Genomic DNA, 17,500 nt, shown 5'->3' with positions numbered 1-17,500 from the left:
TATTTACAAATTTACTTTTTTAGCGCGTCGCACCTCACCGAAAAGGAGGGAGTGCTCGGGGTCAAGTTTCTAAGAAGCCTATCCATGATTAATGATTTGCGCTAAGTTAAAAATCCTTTTTTAGTGGTTATCTGTTGTTTCTGTTGATCGCGGTTGTTGTCATTTGATAACATGCACTCGTCAAGTAGCATAGGTGTTTCTAAATAAATAAACAAATTGATCCGTTTGTATTGAAAGACTAAAAGAATAGTTATGTGCTGGCAGTTGCACGTATGATTGTCGTCGACTCTGCTTTTTTTCAGTTGTTGACTTCAACCCACGCTTTCAGTTGCACGAGAAAAAAAAAGTTTTGACAAACTTATTGCTGGTTCAAATGTTAACTTAAGGTAATATATATTGTAAAGTGCGAATACAAATTTCCAACTAGGTAGCGTTTAGGTTCGCCTTCACTCTATCTTACCTAGAGGGGTTTAGAAAATTGCCACTAAAGATGATGTCATTACCCCCAGCAACGCCATAGAGCAAATGAAAAAGGCTTTATCCTTCAACGGCCTATCCCAGATCATTTAATGCAGCTACCCACGTTTGACAAAACCACACATTTTTACCAGGAAGCCATCATCTATTTTTACATTTCAGACACAAAGCTTACTGGTAAAATGATTTCACGTTGAATGATTTCTAGGAATTGGAAATACGTAAACAGTTGCAGTGTTTATGATTGTAGCAGCAAGATAGCGTTTGCAACGCTGCGGTTGCTCGAAAAGCGTTCGCAGTCCCGTGCATAAAACCGGAAACCATCTCGGTAAGTTTATTTTTACTTTCTCATGATATAATTTACCATGAATTGAACGAATGATGATCTCATGCAGTTGCTAAATTAAAATCGAGGTCGGAAGAGAAAGCCATTTTGAGTTGAGTATAAGCAGCTTCGGGCGGCACGAAGGACGCGAAAACTGCTCCGTGCTTGTTTTTGTGGCGCTTTTGAAGGCACATTTCGTATCGCAGCACAGAAGACCCTGGATTTGATGGTAAGAAAAGTCCAGTGAAAGGCTGACTTCCTGATTTACACAAGGTGTAATGCGCTTCATATTTATTTCACTACGGGTTTCATTGTTCAACTAACTTGGATAAATTTAGAAAGTTCTAACAGTCCTTTCACCAGTTTTGCGTTTATGATCGGGCAATTTTTCATATTTTTCACTTTCTTCCTCCGGATATAAAAATGAAATGACAAAAATTTTACAAAAAATGTTAATGCTTTGTATATTTTCTTTAGCTTGAGCTTCTTGTTTATTATGTCTCACTACGTCCGGCGTCATTTGATAACCAACCTCGTTGGGAAGCTTTCTTAATAAGATTACTTACACCCTACAGTTATTCGTTTTACTGCAATCTTATTACCCAAGGGAAGCTAATACGAAATGGTTGGGTCGATGATACTGCAGTAATTACACCATTGTTACAGGAAAAGAGTTGCAAAGGCAATCGGCAATCATAATTTCAGAGTTCAGACGACGAACAAAAGGAAATTTCTAAATCTTTTTATTTGGAAATGAACCTAAAGATGCCATTCTTTCCGACTGGGTTGAGACAACCTTTTCTCGTATTTTGTCTTAAGACTGAAAATGTCTGTGCAACGAAGAACTTTTGTCACTACATATCCTTCAGCTTTAAAAGACATCTTTGCTGGGAAGTGACATGTTCGAGTAAGCCGCCTCGAAAATCAATTTGAATAGTTATGATGTAACGCAAGTGAAGCAGGAACATGAAAATCTGATGGTCGGTGGTTTACCGCAAATAATTAAAACATGGAAAGCGACGCGAATAATGTTGTCATTGCCTTAAACTTAAATAAATTTTATAATTTGAATTCAGCTCATAGACAATTACTGGCGAATGAAACAAAACGTATATGGATGAGAAGTAATATCCACACATTGTTATGTAACCCTTGCGTAACTTCATGCAAACCGTCGTGATAGAGAGCAATAGAAATCCCAGTTGCTTCACGAACTATTATTAATTTTATATTTGACGAGGTAAAAAGCTTAAGCCGTTACAAGTTGCCTTTACTATGGCCTCTCATCCCCTGTCTACTAAGAATGCAACCAATTATGCACGACTTTGTCAGCTCCTAATTGACGTCGGCTCCCAGGTATTACGAGAGAAATTCAATGATATCCATGATCCTGAAAATCTCCTCCTCGTAGTTAACAATTTTATGTCTAAACTGAAGTCTTTGAGATCCAGAAGAATCCTTAGCCAAGCACAGTGGGACTCCATAGACCCAGCCATACACACGACAGTTTCATCTGAGAATTTTGACATCTCTACCTTGTGCGTGCTCTTGACAAACATCTATAACCTTCCACCTCCAGTAACGGGCTGGAAACACCCTCCAGCTCCAACGGATTACTGTCCTGGGGCAGACATCTTAAGAATGAGGCAGTTCAGAAATTCCTTGTATGCACATGTCACGAAGACCTCCATTGACGAAAGCATCTTTAAAAGCTATTGGAGTGACATCCGGGAAGTTTTAGTCAGACTAGGAGGGACAAGGTATGACGAAGCGATAAGACTGAAGTAAAAACTGAGTGCATGGATCCTGATGTTGAAGAAGATTACAAAAACCTTTTAAAAGAATGGCAAAAGCAAGATGATGACATTAAAGATCGACTCGATTCGATTGACAAGAAAACGGAAAAAACCCACGAGTTACTTTTCGATTTAAAAGACCATGTAGTCTCTTTAGGAGGTACCTCAGGTAGGTAAATCAACTGTCTAACTAGCAGTTAGCTGGGTATTGATTTCACGGCTGCTATCTTTTATCCCAAGCGAATTCTTCCTGATAAAAAGCGCTCAGCTTCAAATCATTTTTTATTAGAAAAATATCCATGTGACAATTAGCTGTTTTGGTTTCTTAGGTTACAAATCCCTGCTTAAAACTTTATAATATAAAGTGTTTCTTGAGGCACCAGGAAAACATCTGTAGTAACTATCAAGGCGTTCTGTTTTCGCTTTAATGGAAAGTCAAAAGGAAATTGTAATTACTTTGAATCAAGGAAGAGACGCACTAAATGTTTGCTTCATACGTGTATACAGCAAATTCAACGGTCAGGACACATACTGAAGCCGAAAGTTTTCTTGTTTTGAAACAGAAAATTAAGTGTCGACGAGCATTTTAGTTTCAGAATAATAAGGGTGTAGCTGGAGGAGGGGGGGGGGTTCTGGGGTGCCTGTAACTCTCCCCTCCCCACACTTTGTAAGCCTCTTCTTAAGTAAACAACCCACAATATTGAGGTCGCTAAGACTGGTAAGTACCCTTGTGTGATACCCCGTGTGAAAGATTCAGGCTACTCTCCTTATTCATATAGTCTCCATAATGGTATATCCCGATCCCACTGGATACAGGTGAAAGGCACTTGCAGCTTTCTATTGAGGAGGAATTAACTTATGATGATTTTGAGAAGCTAAACGTGTTGTGCGGGCTATCCATTCCACTCAGCCGTCTCGAAACAGCGAAACGCCCACGGCACGAGCGGTTTTGCGATGTCACTGATTACTCTGACTTGAGCGACCAAAATAAGCACAAGCTTTCTTCCTTGCTTTACCACATTGGAAGAATGGACCTCAGAAATCGTGTTCTTGGTGTACAAGGTAAGTATTCAACGTTGGAACTCTAAGATCTGTGGACCAAACGACATATATTGCGCACTATTTATTGCAGAGTGAATTAAACAAGAGGTCTTTCCACAGTCATTGTGATATATCTGTTAAACATCGCTATTTCTGATGTGAGTAAATATGCCACGTCCATTCAGGAAAGAAAATTCGTTTTTGATGCGATAAGCTTAAAGTTCCTGATATCGTGAAGTTTCCAAAAATTAGAGAAAGCAGTGTGCAATTTACACGAAAGCGCTCCAGCCCACAAGTTAATTTGCTTCTCTTCCCATACCAAGTGATTTCCTAACGTGCCTAAAGCAAGCAACAGGTTTTCGAGAGGGCTGTGTTTGTCCTTGCGGGTCTGCATACTCCCTTAAATTACCTTGGTTAACAGAACAATTTAAAGAAAGGACAAGTGATCGTTATTTATTCCTATTTTCTAAAAACCTGAACTTGTATTGAATTTATTACAAGCTGTTCTTACAAAATCATTCAAGAACTTGGATGGTATTCCTTGTGAAGTTCCGAATTTTGTGAGCCGGAAAGGGCAATGCTCCCTCATAATGAAGAAACTGACCCCAGGTGATCCCTGTCGAGTCGTTTCCATCACAGGACCGCCAGGTTTTGGCAAGTCCGAGGTGGCCATACAAGTTGGACGTGAACTGGTTTCACTAGGAAAGGTAGATGTGTTCTTTATTACCCTTAAGAGTATGACGTCATTGAATGGCATGGTGAACTCTCTTCTTGGAGTTCTTCAAATTTTGGCCGGCAAGGACTCAATTCAGCAGGCAAAGCATTGTCTTCGCACACTAGAAAATCACACTATTATCATATTAGACAATGTGGATGACATATTACTTCCTGAAAATATAGATACATTTTGCAATTTCGTTAGTTCGGTGGCCCAAACTGCTTCTCGTGTTAAGTTCATAATCATATCCCCCCAAGTGATAGACTTTTTATCCGTCAATACGTTACCACTCTGTTTGGACTCTCTTTGTCCAGACCATGCCAAAGAGTTGCTTTTGACACTGGAGTCAAGAGTATCCGAGGAAGATGCGGAACAGTTGTCCCATTACTGCGGTGGAGTGCCGTTAGTTCTGCGTACCACAGCTGCTATTTTAGCGAAAGGAATTGATGCTAAAGCCCTTATGAGTGAGTTCCAAACAAGTATAGTGCCAACTCTGAAATCATTGACGTCTAGTCTCCCAACGTTGTCCCATGATCATCAACTCTTTCACTGCTTTGAGATCTGTTTCAGTCGTCTTTAACCTGACCAAAAATCGCTCTTGTAACTTTGGCAGCCTTCCAAAGAACATTCAGCGCACCTAAAGCTCAGTTCCTGTTTAGCCACCTATCTCGGTACAGACTTGGAATGTTGCTACAAGGCCTTGTGGATAAGTCCATGCTACAGTTTAATTTCATGTGAAAAGAGTATCAAGTCCACAATATCATCCAGTCGTTTTGTGTTGATCGTGCATTCAAAGAGGACTTGAAGCTAAGGTATCATTCAGCCAAAAGATTATTCAACGCTCGGTATTTGGAGATGTTACAGGATCTATACGCTCTTTTCTTGTCCCACAACTGCTGCGATGCAGTCCAAAAGTTTTTCAACAATCGATTCAACATCAAGAAGGTCTTGAAAGATTCCCTTTCTTTCTCCGATTTGGAAAAAAAATGCATTGATACGGCAGTTGAAGTTACTCCTTTCCTAGCCAAGATGTTCACCAAAGCTAAATTCCTAACAGTATACAGTAAATTTACAAATGCCTGCATTGTAAATGGAGAAAAGAAGAGACAAGGAGAGCGTTTGACAGCAGAGGCCTACGATATCCTTTCACATTGTGCATGTCACCTTCCGTGTTCATCGGCTGTGTCCAAATTCAAAGAGGCTGACAAGATCCAAAAGGAACTTGGCGACCACTCATCCATCATTCGTGCCTTTTGACTGAGTAAACTTGGCCGTTGTTTCGGCCAGTACAAAGACTTGGATCAAGCCATTCCACTGATAAGGAGGTCCATCGAGATCACTGAAAAGAAGAACAACCGCATCTTTAGTGCAGCAGCTTATAAAGACCTTGTAGGTAAGATATTGCATTTTGTCTCTTTGGATGGGTGCACTGGTAATCGAATCACAAAAAATACTTTGATTTCAGCCCTTATACACTAGGCGCTCCTCCGGTTCGAACCACAGTCAAACATGGATCAGTTGTCTCCGAGTATGATTAGCTATGATTTCTCTTCTCGCATATGGAGTACAGAAAAGTTCAATGTAACTAGTGAAAAACTCGAACACATCCCTTAACTCATGGTAAGCTTGACCCCATATGAAATTATTCTTGCACAGCCAGAGTCATGTGACCAAGCAAGAATCAGTCTTTTGAAGTTGTCAAGCTTTCCTAAGCAGCCCACTCTAATAGCTCTGCTATGAGTTACTTAGTTTCATAGGGGCTTTTTTTTTAAGCGAGTGGCATAAATGGAGTGAGAACAACTACATGATATCGTCAGGACTGGTTATAAACATTTAATGAACTTTTTTCAGCCCTTCAATGCCAGAACATGGGAAAAATCTCAGTCATACATGCATGGTTTCTATGTTTCTTTTTTTTTTTTTTTTAAGTGAGTTTAATAATTTTATTTACTATTAAAAGTGTTGTAAAGCGTCCTCCAAAGCAACTTTCGTTGTACATAAAATATTTCCTCATGAGTGATGTGCTTAACGATGGCAGTTGGTTACTCATGAGACAACTGATTAATCTAAGCTTTGTGTTGTTCTCTTACCTGTAGCTGCATATGCGTTCAGCGGAGATCATCAAGAGGCCAATACAATCAGGGAGAAGTACTCACTTCCGGTGTACCTAGAGTACCTAAGAGACCATCCTTTCACAGCTACGCTGATGGACGACTTGGGGACATCGTACCAAATTCTTGCAAACTATGGCAGTGCGATAAAGTTTATTCACAAAGCGCTGCACATAAGAAAACACTCCCTGGGTAATCATGAAGTAACAGCAAGGTCTTTCTATGACCTTGGGAAGTTAAATATAGATTAAATTTAATCTGTCTGATGAGTGCGTAACCACGAAACTCCGAGTAGCAGAAACCATGTGTCGTCTTGTTTGATCGCTATCCACTGTATTAAGCTCTGCACATGTGTATTGAGCACTGTTCAACGGTATCGGCTACTTCCCCATGACTTAGACGATACCATGGCATGACTTAGACGATACCACAAAGGTTGGATCGTTTGGGGTGACCATATTGGTTCTCCTCCAACCTAGCATTAGCACTGCACTGATGAGGCCCAGAAGGCCGAAACAGTACTGTCTGCAGTTAGATATAGCTCTTTGGCATACAAAGCTTTGCTTTCATGTCCAAATTGAGCACTCTAACTAGGATGAGTCATTGCTCTGCAATTGCGCATGCTCGCTAGTGTACTCTAGTTTGAGCACTCTGGCATGACTTAGACGATACCACAAAGGTTGGATCGTTTGGGGTGACCATATTGGTTCTCCTCCATCCTAGCATTAGCACTGCACTGATGAGGCCCAGAAGGCCGAAACAGTACTGTCTGCAGTTAGTTATATATATATATATAACTGCAGACAGTACTGTTTCGGCCTTCTGGGCCTCATCAGTGCAGTTTTTTTTATGTTTAAGGTGGACGGCCGGGCCCCCGATGAAGGGCGTGTGCAATGCCCGCCGACCAACAGGACTAATCCCACCCATGGCTTGCGTGCAATGCCTTAGGGTTGGGATCCACCAGAAACGAGGGTCACCAGACACCAAACTCGCTGGGGAATCGAACCCCACCTCAACAAAAATTAACACACTCACACCAAAAATTGAACACACACACTCGATAACTTAAATAACTTAAACTACTTTTTAGTTTTCATTTTTAGGTTTTAAATTTTTAAACTAATATTAAACTATTTCTTCGGAGTGTACTTTAGCACATGTCTAGGAGGACCATTTTGCGGGTTGAGAACAAAGGCAATTGAACCAGGAGGAACTTGAAGGTGTGATGTTAACCGTAGGAGGTCTACTCTATCACCTGAAAGGCCAGGAGGTGTGAATAGCAATTCGAGAATTTCACTTCTGGACTTGGAAGAAATGACCGACGTAACGGAGGGTGGCGCGGTTATCTTATTAGCGACTGGTACGGAAATCGACTGGGTTGTATCCGTTGTAGCAGGCTTCTTTACAGTTCCTTTTGAAACCGGAGAAGTCTGGGGAGCAGCGCGTTTACGGGAGACATTGTCTGATTGTACTTGGTCAACCGATGTGCAGGTTGGAAAACGGTCCTTCCTGGCCTCAAGGTTATAATCGCACTCTTCAGACTCAGCAACAACGTCCTTAGGGACGGGAGCAATTGTCTCAGCTGTCACATCATTTTCTTGAGCTACAGACGAGGGTATGTCCATCTCTACTGATGTGTCTACAGCAGGTTGAGCACCCACGGTCGCCTGACAGTTCCTAGCTAGATGTCCACCTTGACGGCATCGGAAGCATTTGCCCCTAAGGGGACACTCCGCCGACTTATGACCAACTTTATGACAAGTAGTACACTGGAGGGGTTGCCCCCTATACCAAATTTTACAGCGGACGCCACGGATAGAAATAAACGGTGAAATGACATTCCTAATAACCATTTGGACAATGCGTGACCCGGTGGACACTGAAGGCCTTCCGGGCCAAACCTGATTGCGAACAGATTTGACCGTACCATATGCGGACAAAGCTGTGCTGATGGCGTCGTTTGATCCCTCAAAGGGAAACCAAGAGACTACAACAGTAGTAAGCTGGGGAGGAGGAGGAGGGGGTTTAACCACCCTACACTCTACATCGCCCAACTTGATGACACCTAGCTCCTCAAAAAATAACTTAGCAGCATCGCCGTTCTCAGCAAAAGTGACTCTCGCAACACGGCCAGGACATGCCTGCACCGCAGCCACCCGATGGTCAGGCTCACGGTCAAAAAAACCCAGCAACAAACCAACCGCTTCCGAGAAAAGTACCTCCTCAGGGAGCCCCTGACAGTCAACGTCGATGGTCCTATTAAAGGACACGACCATGCTGAAACTCGGACCCAACCCAAAGACAAGTCAGAGGGATGGGTGACCGAAACAGAGAAAAAGCAAAAAGGAAAGCAAGTTCGGATCGACCGAGAAATCCCAAAAAAGGGATGGGCGACCAAAACGGAACCAAAGAAAACAACCACTGCCAGGGAGGAAAAAGTCGCAAGTTTTCCCTCCCGGCAGGTACTCACTTATCCAACTCAGACCTCGAAAAACACCAGAACCAACTTCAAACTAGCAAGAGTATGAAGCAACACTTACCATGCGAGACCTGGGCCTCATCAGTGCAGTGCTAATGCTAGGATGGAGGAGAACCGAGACGGTCACCCCAAACGACCCAACCTTTGTGGTATCGTCTAAGCCATGCCAGAGTGCTCAAACTAGAGAAAACCAGCGAGCATGCGCAATTGCAACGGCAATGACTCATCCTAGATAGAGTGCTCAATTTGGACATGAAAGCAAAGCTTTGTATGCCAAAGAGCTATATCTAACTGCAGACAGTACTGTATATACAGTATACAGTATACATATGTATATACAGTATACAGTACTGTACTGTATACTGTACTATATATATACACATATATTTGTTCTTTGAAAACGTATCCAATTCTCACATTCTCAGAATTCTTTTCCTTCACAAAACCTCTACAGCAACTCGAGGTTGGCAAGTATTTGGAGTTCTGAGCTTAAAAGTCATGATTGTTTATCACTCCACGGACATTTACACACTATTGTGAGTTATCAATTCAAAACAATTTTATCATTAATTCTTCAATCAACAGGCTTTAGCTATGAAAGAAGAACTGGACGAAGCTCTAGAAGCTCTTAGAAGTGCCCTCGCTATCCAAGACGAAGTGTTAGGAAACCACCAGGAGACAGAACGTTCACACAGGGAGATAGCTCACGTCCTAAAAAAGCTTGGGCGACACGAGGAAGCCAAAAGAGAAGGTCTACTAGCTCAACAAATGTCCTCCTCTCTTCTTGAGCCCCAGCCTGTGTCCTGATTATACTTTTGGTATCCTTTAGAATTGTTTATATACATTAATTGGCCAGAATTACTCACTAGGGGAAAAGAATCATCTAAACATAGCGTTTCTCTTAACCATTACCTTCTATATATAACTTGAGTCTTCATTTCCCATCGGTTGACCTCTTTAGCATAACGGTGGCTTTCAGACTGTGATGCCCTTTCACTTAGTTAGTCGAGCAACAAGCGAGAAGTTGATAAGAAAGATGTTGTTAGTATTCAGAGTACATTTCAAATGCTGGCGTTTGTGCATTCATCTCTTCGTCCCGAGGTCTAAGATATGGCTTTAAGGGTAAAGACAGGACGGAGGACTTTGTTCACTTAAGAGACAGTTAAGTATACCTTACGGAGGCAATCTTCCCATTAGAAATTGAGAAAAAAAAAGCGCTAGCTTTTTAAAGTACGTGAGAAGCAACAGTTTTATGGAGCAAATTCTTCAGAGGGACTAAAAAATGTTGGTAGGATTGAGAGAGACTCAGAGAAATTGAGAGAGGGAGAGAGAGAGTGATTGAAAAGTTAAAATAAAAAAATTGGCTGTGATCTCCCAGAAAACATTAGTTTCGAAAGTAATCGTTGATTTCCTTTGCTTTCTGATTAGTCTATAAATCTCGCACCAACTACTCATTCCAGACGTAAACGGCATTGTCATGAGCGTTTTCTATCGCATCAGGAGTTTGCTAGTTATTACCGTCTTTAACCTCTTACTGGCTCCATGTGAAATTTGATGAGTTCAGTGAAGAAAAATAAAAAAGGCCAAAAAAAAAGATGCTGATGTCAAAATTTCATGTTAACAGCAGGAGAAAACTTCATTGTTAGTTCACTATTTTTGGGAGTAGTATAACAGAATTACCAAGGGCAGAGTTTATTCAATAATATGTAGACATTGTGTAAGGAAGAGGAGCCGGATTAAGTTCCCAGATTTAGCCAAACTAGAGTTATATAACATCAACTTTAAGTGTTTATGTTAAAACAACGGCGTTCGGCAAAAATATTTTTGTGTAGTTAAGTTTAAGAATAATTGTGTAGCTTTTATCGAGAAAGGTGTTTTTGAGTTTCCTATCGTTACATTTCAGAATTCGGTGTTTCTATCGTTCAAAATCAACTTGAAACTTTCGGCATTTTTATAAGCGAAGGTTCACATCTATGGCGCATTGTTTCTTAACTACGGAGTTATCTCTGATTTTAAGCCCTTAGCACTTAAGATTTTTTATCACATGGTCGAATATGTTTCTATCTCGCATAGAGCGCAGGTACTTCCAAGTTTAAGAAAGCACAACCAAATGAAAATATAAGCGCATCGCTTATATCACATCTATCAGTTGGAGTCATTAGTTTGATAGTGATCACTGAATAAAGACGTTGTAACAGCAAGTAAAAGGTACATTAAAGAAGAAGCTCGTGTGATCCAAGTCTCCTTGATACCATACCCTCAGCGACTTTGCTCTAAATTATTTTCCCCAACAATATCCAAGATGTATCCTCCAGGTTAAAGTGTCCAGGACTATTAATGGTCTGCCCAAAGTCGAAATGGTGTTGTAGCATTCCGAATTCTAAGCCCATTTTGATATTGGTTCTTACCTGTGAGTTGTGGAAGGACATAGGGCATAAGTGATGTAGCCTTCGATACTTTTTGCTTCGCCTCTTTTAAAGATTTTTTGTTATCTTGTGTTTGCCCAGAAAAAATTAAATGAGACTGAAATGAGATAGAAAAACAAGGCTTGTCTCTCGAAACGTGTTGAATCACCCGAAAACAGGGTTGAAAGAAAATCATTATCTAACCGACAAGAAGAAATATACTTCCCACAAATGTCTCTCCCAAGATCCCAGGGCTTTCATTTAAAAAGTTGCTATGCCTTGAGAACAGTTACCTGCCTTGGTTTCGCCTTTTTTTTTTTTTTTTTTTTAGACTGGACTGCACACCACACGCCTTACTATTGATCTATCAGAGCGCAGAATCACTTTTTTCCCCCATTTTCTTCGAAAAGGCGCCCGGTTTTGTTAAAGCTTGAAAAAAATATTAGCTCTGAAAAAGAATAGACTTGAATAAAATGTAGTTGAATGTGGAATTTTTAAAAGAGAATGATGAGCATAATGAGTAGTTTCCACATAAAAGGTAGGTTTATTGGTGTCCATACACATGAAAGGATATGTGAAAATTTCCAAGATGCTTTCTTTGTTTCTCTACCTCTAAAACACCAAGTTACCGCAGATGGCTGAAGTAATTTGTTTGAGTTCCAGTTGAAATTATTCCGTTTCATCTAACCCAACTTGTTTGATTTAATATTCTAATCTCACAAAAAAATGGCAAATGGGACCAGTGTGTTGTGGCTAAATCCTTTAACTTACGTGAGTGACCAAGCTAAGACAGAATTTCTCCTTACAATATCAATACAACATCAAGCAGAGACGTAATGTGAACAACGAAAAACATCAATAAGGGGACGATTAGTTGATACAATACCAAATTCTTTAAACAACATCATCAAAATTGAATTGAAAAGATGGAAAGTTTTGAGCTCGGTAAAGAAAAAGCGGAAAATGTTTCTTTCGTCTTGTCACGAGCGTGGGACAAAGAAAAATTGAGTCCCCGCGCCGTGAGGAATCGAGTTTTTCTTTGCCCCACGCTCGTGACGATACGAAAAAACACCTTTCGCTGTAATGAAAGTTGTATGGCAGACAGTAATTACTTTAGAAATTTTGGGAGCCAAAAGGTTTAGGCCATCCAGAGCCCTGAATTAAAGAACAGACCATGATCATATAGTACCTTCCCCGCTGGTATTGACCTTTACTTACAGCTTTCCATAGGAATATTATATATATAAAAAAAAATCTAGGCCTTGTGCCTATAACAGAAGTATTTGTAGACACAATGAAAGTAGTTCTTGTTGATCATCATAGAATATTAACTCCACTTTTAACAGTTTGTCATCTGTAATTCTCTTTAAACCCTGAGTCATTATTTTTCATGAAAAATAACTCTGGTAATTCCTGACTTTACTGAGAGATACAGCAACCAGTGCACGGACTGGCTTGATTGTTTTACTTCGTAACACAACTTAAGTAAGACGTTTATACCAATTCAATACTAAACTACACTAAGACAGATTTTACTGCTTGGTGAAAGACTCAGGTACGTAGATGCTATATCTTTGAGGATTTAACTAAGTACTGATGGTAGAAGAAGTATTGAACAGTACTAGACTAAATTAAAACTTGCAATTCCTTTTAAAATGTATAATTTTCCTGGGCCTTGAGCAAATATGGCATTTATTTTATTAGTTCATTCCCTAGGGAATGGCGGTGCTTGAAAACGTCAAATTAAAATTTTTTTTATATATACGGAAAAACATACACAAGAAGTAGATAATAACCATGTACTCCATTAGTCAAAAAACCCTATTGTTAGTCCTTTACCAAAAAAAAAAATGTTAAAAAGTAAAGGGAGTAAGTTAGTTTCTTAACAAACTGCGGTGCTGCATCGGTGGGGCAGAAAAAGAAGATAATTTGGTTTTATCATGAATGAAGTTCATAATATAAATTGCCCTTACCAAAATTGAAGCATGGCTAGTATACTTTTTGTCTACAAAGAGTATACACTGTTTGTACCTCACTGTTGTGGTGTACATACTTAGTATACATCAAATATATATCATGCAAAATTTAGTCTTGCCATTTAACAATGTATACTATTTGTATATCACTGTTGCACCAGGGCTATGATGTATACTGTAAGACTGTGGTGTATAATTGTTGTAGACATTGAATGTCCTAAATACCAAAACGTAACTTAACTTCAGGAGTAATGTATACTAAGAGTATACATCCATAGGAAGCTGAGTCATACATTCTACCTGGTTTTCAACATGACGTATATTTATTGTCTACACTGCCAGAACTGTCTGACATCTAGGATGTAAATTACAAAATTTACAACTGATATTGACAACAATACAATTTTTCCAATGATACTCTTTCATATCATTACCATAAAATCTCAGTTATTTAAGCAAGTGCATGTGTAAAACATTGATGGCTCTAGAAATTTCATATCAAGTTGTAAGTGTAAAAACTTCAGTCCTTTTCATACTGATCAGGAAAAATTCCCATGAAGGAAGTACTAGTTATCATCTCCACAGTCAATGCAAAAGCATAATTGAATAATGTCCTCCACTGGAATGGCAGTGATACAATTGTCGGTAATTGTGAAGAAGAGCTCCCCAAAAAACCTGTCGGCCGACAGTCGGCCGACAGACGACCAACTGTCGGCCGACTGTCGGCCGACTGTCGGCCGACAGTTGGTCGTCTGTCGGCCGACAGTTGGTCGTCTGTCGGCCGACAGTTGGTCGTCTGTCGGCCGACAGGTTTTGCCTGAAATATAGGCTACCTGTCGGCCGCCAGTCGGCCGACAGTCGGCCGACTGTTGGTAATGTGTCGGTAACCTGTCGGTACCTTGTCGGTAGCTTGTCCGTGAAACGATCACACAATGTTAGGGATTCTAAGTTTGCCGTTACAAAAGCATATGGGTTTAAATTATTAATTTTTTAATTTGCGTTTGTCGCAGAGTGGCAAAACGAGGTATCGTGGTCGTTTTAGATCAAGAGTTTTTGGTCTGGTTTACCAGAAACGTTGAGTGATCCGATATTTCACTCGTAGAATCGTGCCTCGCTTGATACAACATCCAACATGTTTAATACGTTGACAATTGACTTTCAAGATTTGGTGGCTCCTAAAGGAGCCGTTTTGTGTTGTGTTATTTATCGGTGAGCGTAAAAGATCCGAACGACGCCATTCATTCAAGAACTTCAAGTGCCTCTTTACTGCCCGTCACGTGACTCGGTACAAAGTACAAACTATAACAATTTTGACAACACAACATCTCCCCCTTTAAAAACTACGGGGAGAAGCCAAAACTACTAAACATGAAGGTAATAAAGTTTGATTTAACTTATAACATGAACTGTGTAAACTTAGAGATCGGACTGTTCAATTCATAAATTTATCCCGCACAGTCACAAGTCCAATCTTTTGGGGGCACTGACTACTCGCCCAGATCTAGTTGTGGTTGCACCAGCTGCACAAGCAGCTGCCGGAACATCCAACTTGATCGCCTCTGGAATTTGCTTGCTCGAATCAGGAAAGCTAGGACCTTGCTTGCTCAAATCAGGACTGCTAGGGTACAGCGGAGTAAGGTCCTTCCGGTTCCTTCTGATAGTTCCTCTGGGGCTGCTAACAATGTATGAACGAGGTGTCTCAGCCTCTTGAGTCACGGTCGCTGGGACTTTCATGTCTCGAATCCAAACCTCGGTTCCCACAGGAATCTTCTTTTGATCTCTTGCGCCATGATGAGAATCAAAGTAAGCCTTTTGCTCTTGCTTTCGAACTTCCTCTCTACCTCGGACTATAGACAAATCAGGCCAACCGGGTTTCAGCTCCACCGCAGCAAGTGGAACTCTGGATCTTATCTTTCGACCAAACAGAAGCTCAGCTGGACTGTAACCATTCTCTAATGGTGTTGAGCGATATGCAAGCAACGCCTTAGCAGGATCATCCTCCTTCTTCAGGACAGACTTTGCGGTCTGCACCGCCCGTTCCGCCATCCCATTTGATTGGGGGTACTTTGGACTGCTTGTCACACTTGCAAATCCCCATTCCTTTGCAAATTTAATGAATTCAGCTGAACTATACTGAGGACCATTGTCAGATCTAACCGAGTCTGGAATTCCATGTCTCGCAAACATAGATTTCAGCGCCTGAATGACATCTTGCGAAGTCTGGGATGATGAAAGCAAGGCCACCTCAATGTATCGGCTGAAGTAATCCACGACCAGCAAATAGGTGCGGCCCTTTAGCTGAAGCAAATCTGTTCCGATGATCTGCCATGGCCTGTTTGGAACCACTGAAGGAATAAGGGGTTCTGCTCGGGAAGATCGGTGTTCTGCGCATTTGCGGCATCCGTGAACCATATCCTCAATCTGCCTACTAAGGCCTGGCCACCACACAGACATCTTGGCACGGCTGCGACATTTTGTGATGCCCTGATGGCCTTCATGCAAGCGATCAAGAATCTCTATCCTCATGCAGGACGGTATGATGACTCTGGAAGCCTTCAGAAGTAATCCACGAACTAAGGTAATTTCTCCTCTCTCACTCCAGTACCCTTTTAGTGCCTCCGGAACTCTATCTTTTTCTGGCCAGCCAAGTTGGCAGTAGGCTGTAAGTTGTCGGCATACTTCATCCTCCTCTTGTCGTTCCCTTATCTCTTCCAGACGTCTGTCGCTGGCTGGAATTTCACTCAAAACACTGTGCGCATACAGGGCTATTTCTTCTTCTTGTAAGCCTGACTGCTGCTCCTGGTTTATCGGAGCTCTTGAGAGAGCATCTGCTGTTGTCAAACTCTTGCCTGGAACGTGTGAGATGGAATACTGGAATCTGAGCAGCCTCATTCGTAAACGCTGAATTCTTGGTGGCATTTCATTTAAGTTCTTTGACCCCAGGAGAGGAACTAATGGTTTGTGGTCCGTTTCAATATGAAATGGCTTACCGATGAGGTAGTCCGATAACCTTTCGCATGCCCATGTCACTGCTAGAGCCTCCTTTTCTACTTGGGCGTACCTCTGTTCTGTTGGCGTCAATGCCCTGGATATGAATGCAACGGGTTTCCAACCGCCATCCTCTTGGGCTTGGGTGAGAACCGCTCCCAGACCAAACGAGGAAGCGTCCGATGATACCCTTGTCTCTTTGGCTGGATCATAGAGGGCTAGTGTTGGCGTAGAGACTAGGGCCTTCTTTACGGCATTGAATGCTTCCCGCTGAGCCCCAGTCCAGAGCCATGCATTGTTCTTACTCAGAAGATCCCTCAGTGGCTTTGTCATGTCCGCCAGGTTAGGAATGTACTTCCCTACTTGATTGACCATGCCCAGGAACCGCCTTAATTGTGCAATGTCAGTTGGTTCCCCCATCTGTGTGACAGCTTCCACTTTAGTGGGGTCGATTTGCACTCCATCTTTGCCGATCACGTGCCCCAGAAATTCCACTTTATCTGTTGAGAACTTGCACTTCTCCAGGTTAAGGGTAACATTAGCATCTGCTAACCGCTCCAGTACTGCAATCAACCTCTTATCATGCTGCTCTTGGGTCTCTCCAAATACTAAGATGTCATCAACTTGACACTCCACCCCATCGAGACCTTCTAGGATCCTCTGCATCGCTTTCTGGAAGTGTTCGGGTGCTGAAGAAATACCGAAGGGTAGTCTTGTGAAACAGTACCTTCCCCATGGTGTGATAAAAGTGGTAAACAGCTTTGAATTCTCACCTAACTTCCTCTGCCAAAATCCACTATTTGCATCCAGCTTAGACATAATCTTTGCGCCAGACAGTTTGGCTAGAGTTTGTTCAGTTGTTGGCATTTGGTGGACCTCTCTCTGAACAGCCTTATTTAACTGGACAAAGTCACCACAAATTCTGACACTGCCATTCCTTTTGGGTACAACAACAATCGGGGAACACCACTGGGTAGGTTGATCGACCTGTTCTATCACTCCCATTTGCTCCATTCGCTCAAGCTCCTTCTTCACTTGAGGTAGTAAAGGAATAGGAATACGCCTTGGGGTACACAGATTAAATGGAGTGACTGATTCATCCAGCTTGATCTCGTAAACACCATCCATGCATCCTAACCCCTGAAACAAGCTGGGGAATCTCTTCTCATAGTTGCTGTCCTTTG

General features: G+C 41.5%; 2 protein-coding genes across 3 annotated transcripts in view; both read left to right on the top strand.

The window, feature by feature from the left end:
* Positions 1–274, top strand: part of LOC148733595 (uncharacterized) — an 8,192-nt gene extending 7,918 nt beyond the window's left edge. For both annotated transcript variants that reach the window (XM_088756116.1, XM_088756115.1), the window contains exon 5: positions 1–274. This exon is cut by the window's left edge and continues 2,405 nt beyond it. The gene's annotated coding sequence lies outside the window, so the exon portion shown is untranslated.
* Positions 1–17,500, top strand: part of LOC111319737 (uncharacterized) — a 147,704-nt gene that overhangs the window by 82,505 nt on the left and 47,699 nt on the right. The window lies entirely within an intron of this gene.

Source organism: Stylophora pistillata, chromosome 4, assembly GCF_964205215.1.
Source record: "Stylophora pistillata chromosome 4, jaStyPist1.2, whole genome shotgun sequence".
In the NCBI taxonomy this organism is placed as follows: Eukaryota; Metazoa; Cnidaria; class Anthozoa; order Scleractinia; family Pocilloporidae; genus Stylophora; species Stylophora pistillata.
The sequence above is the reverse complement of the archived record's forward strand: the minus strand, read 5'-3'. Positions and strand labels throughout refer to the sequence as shown.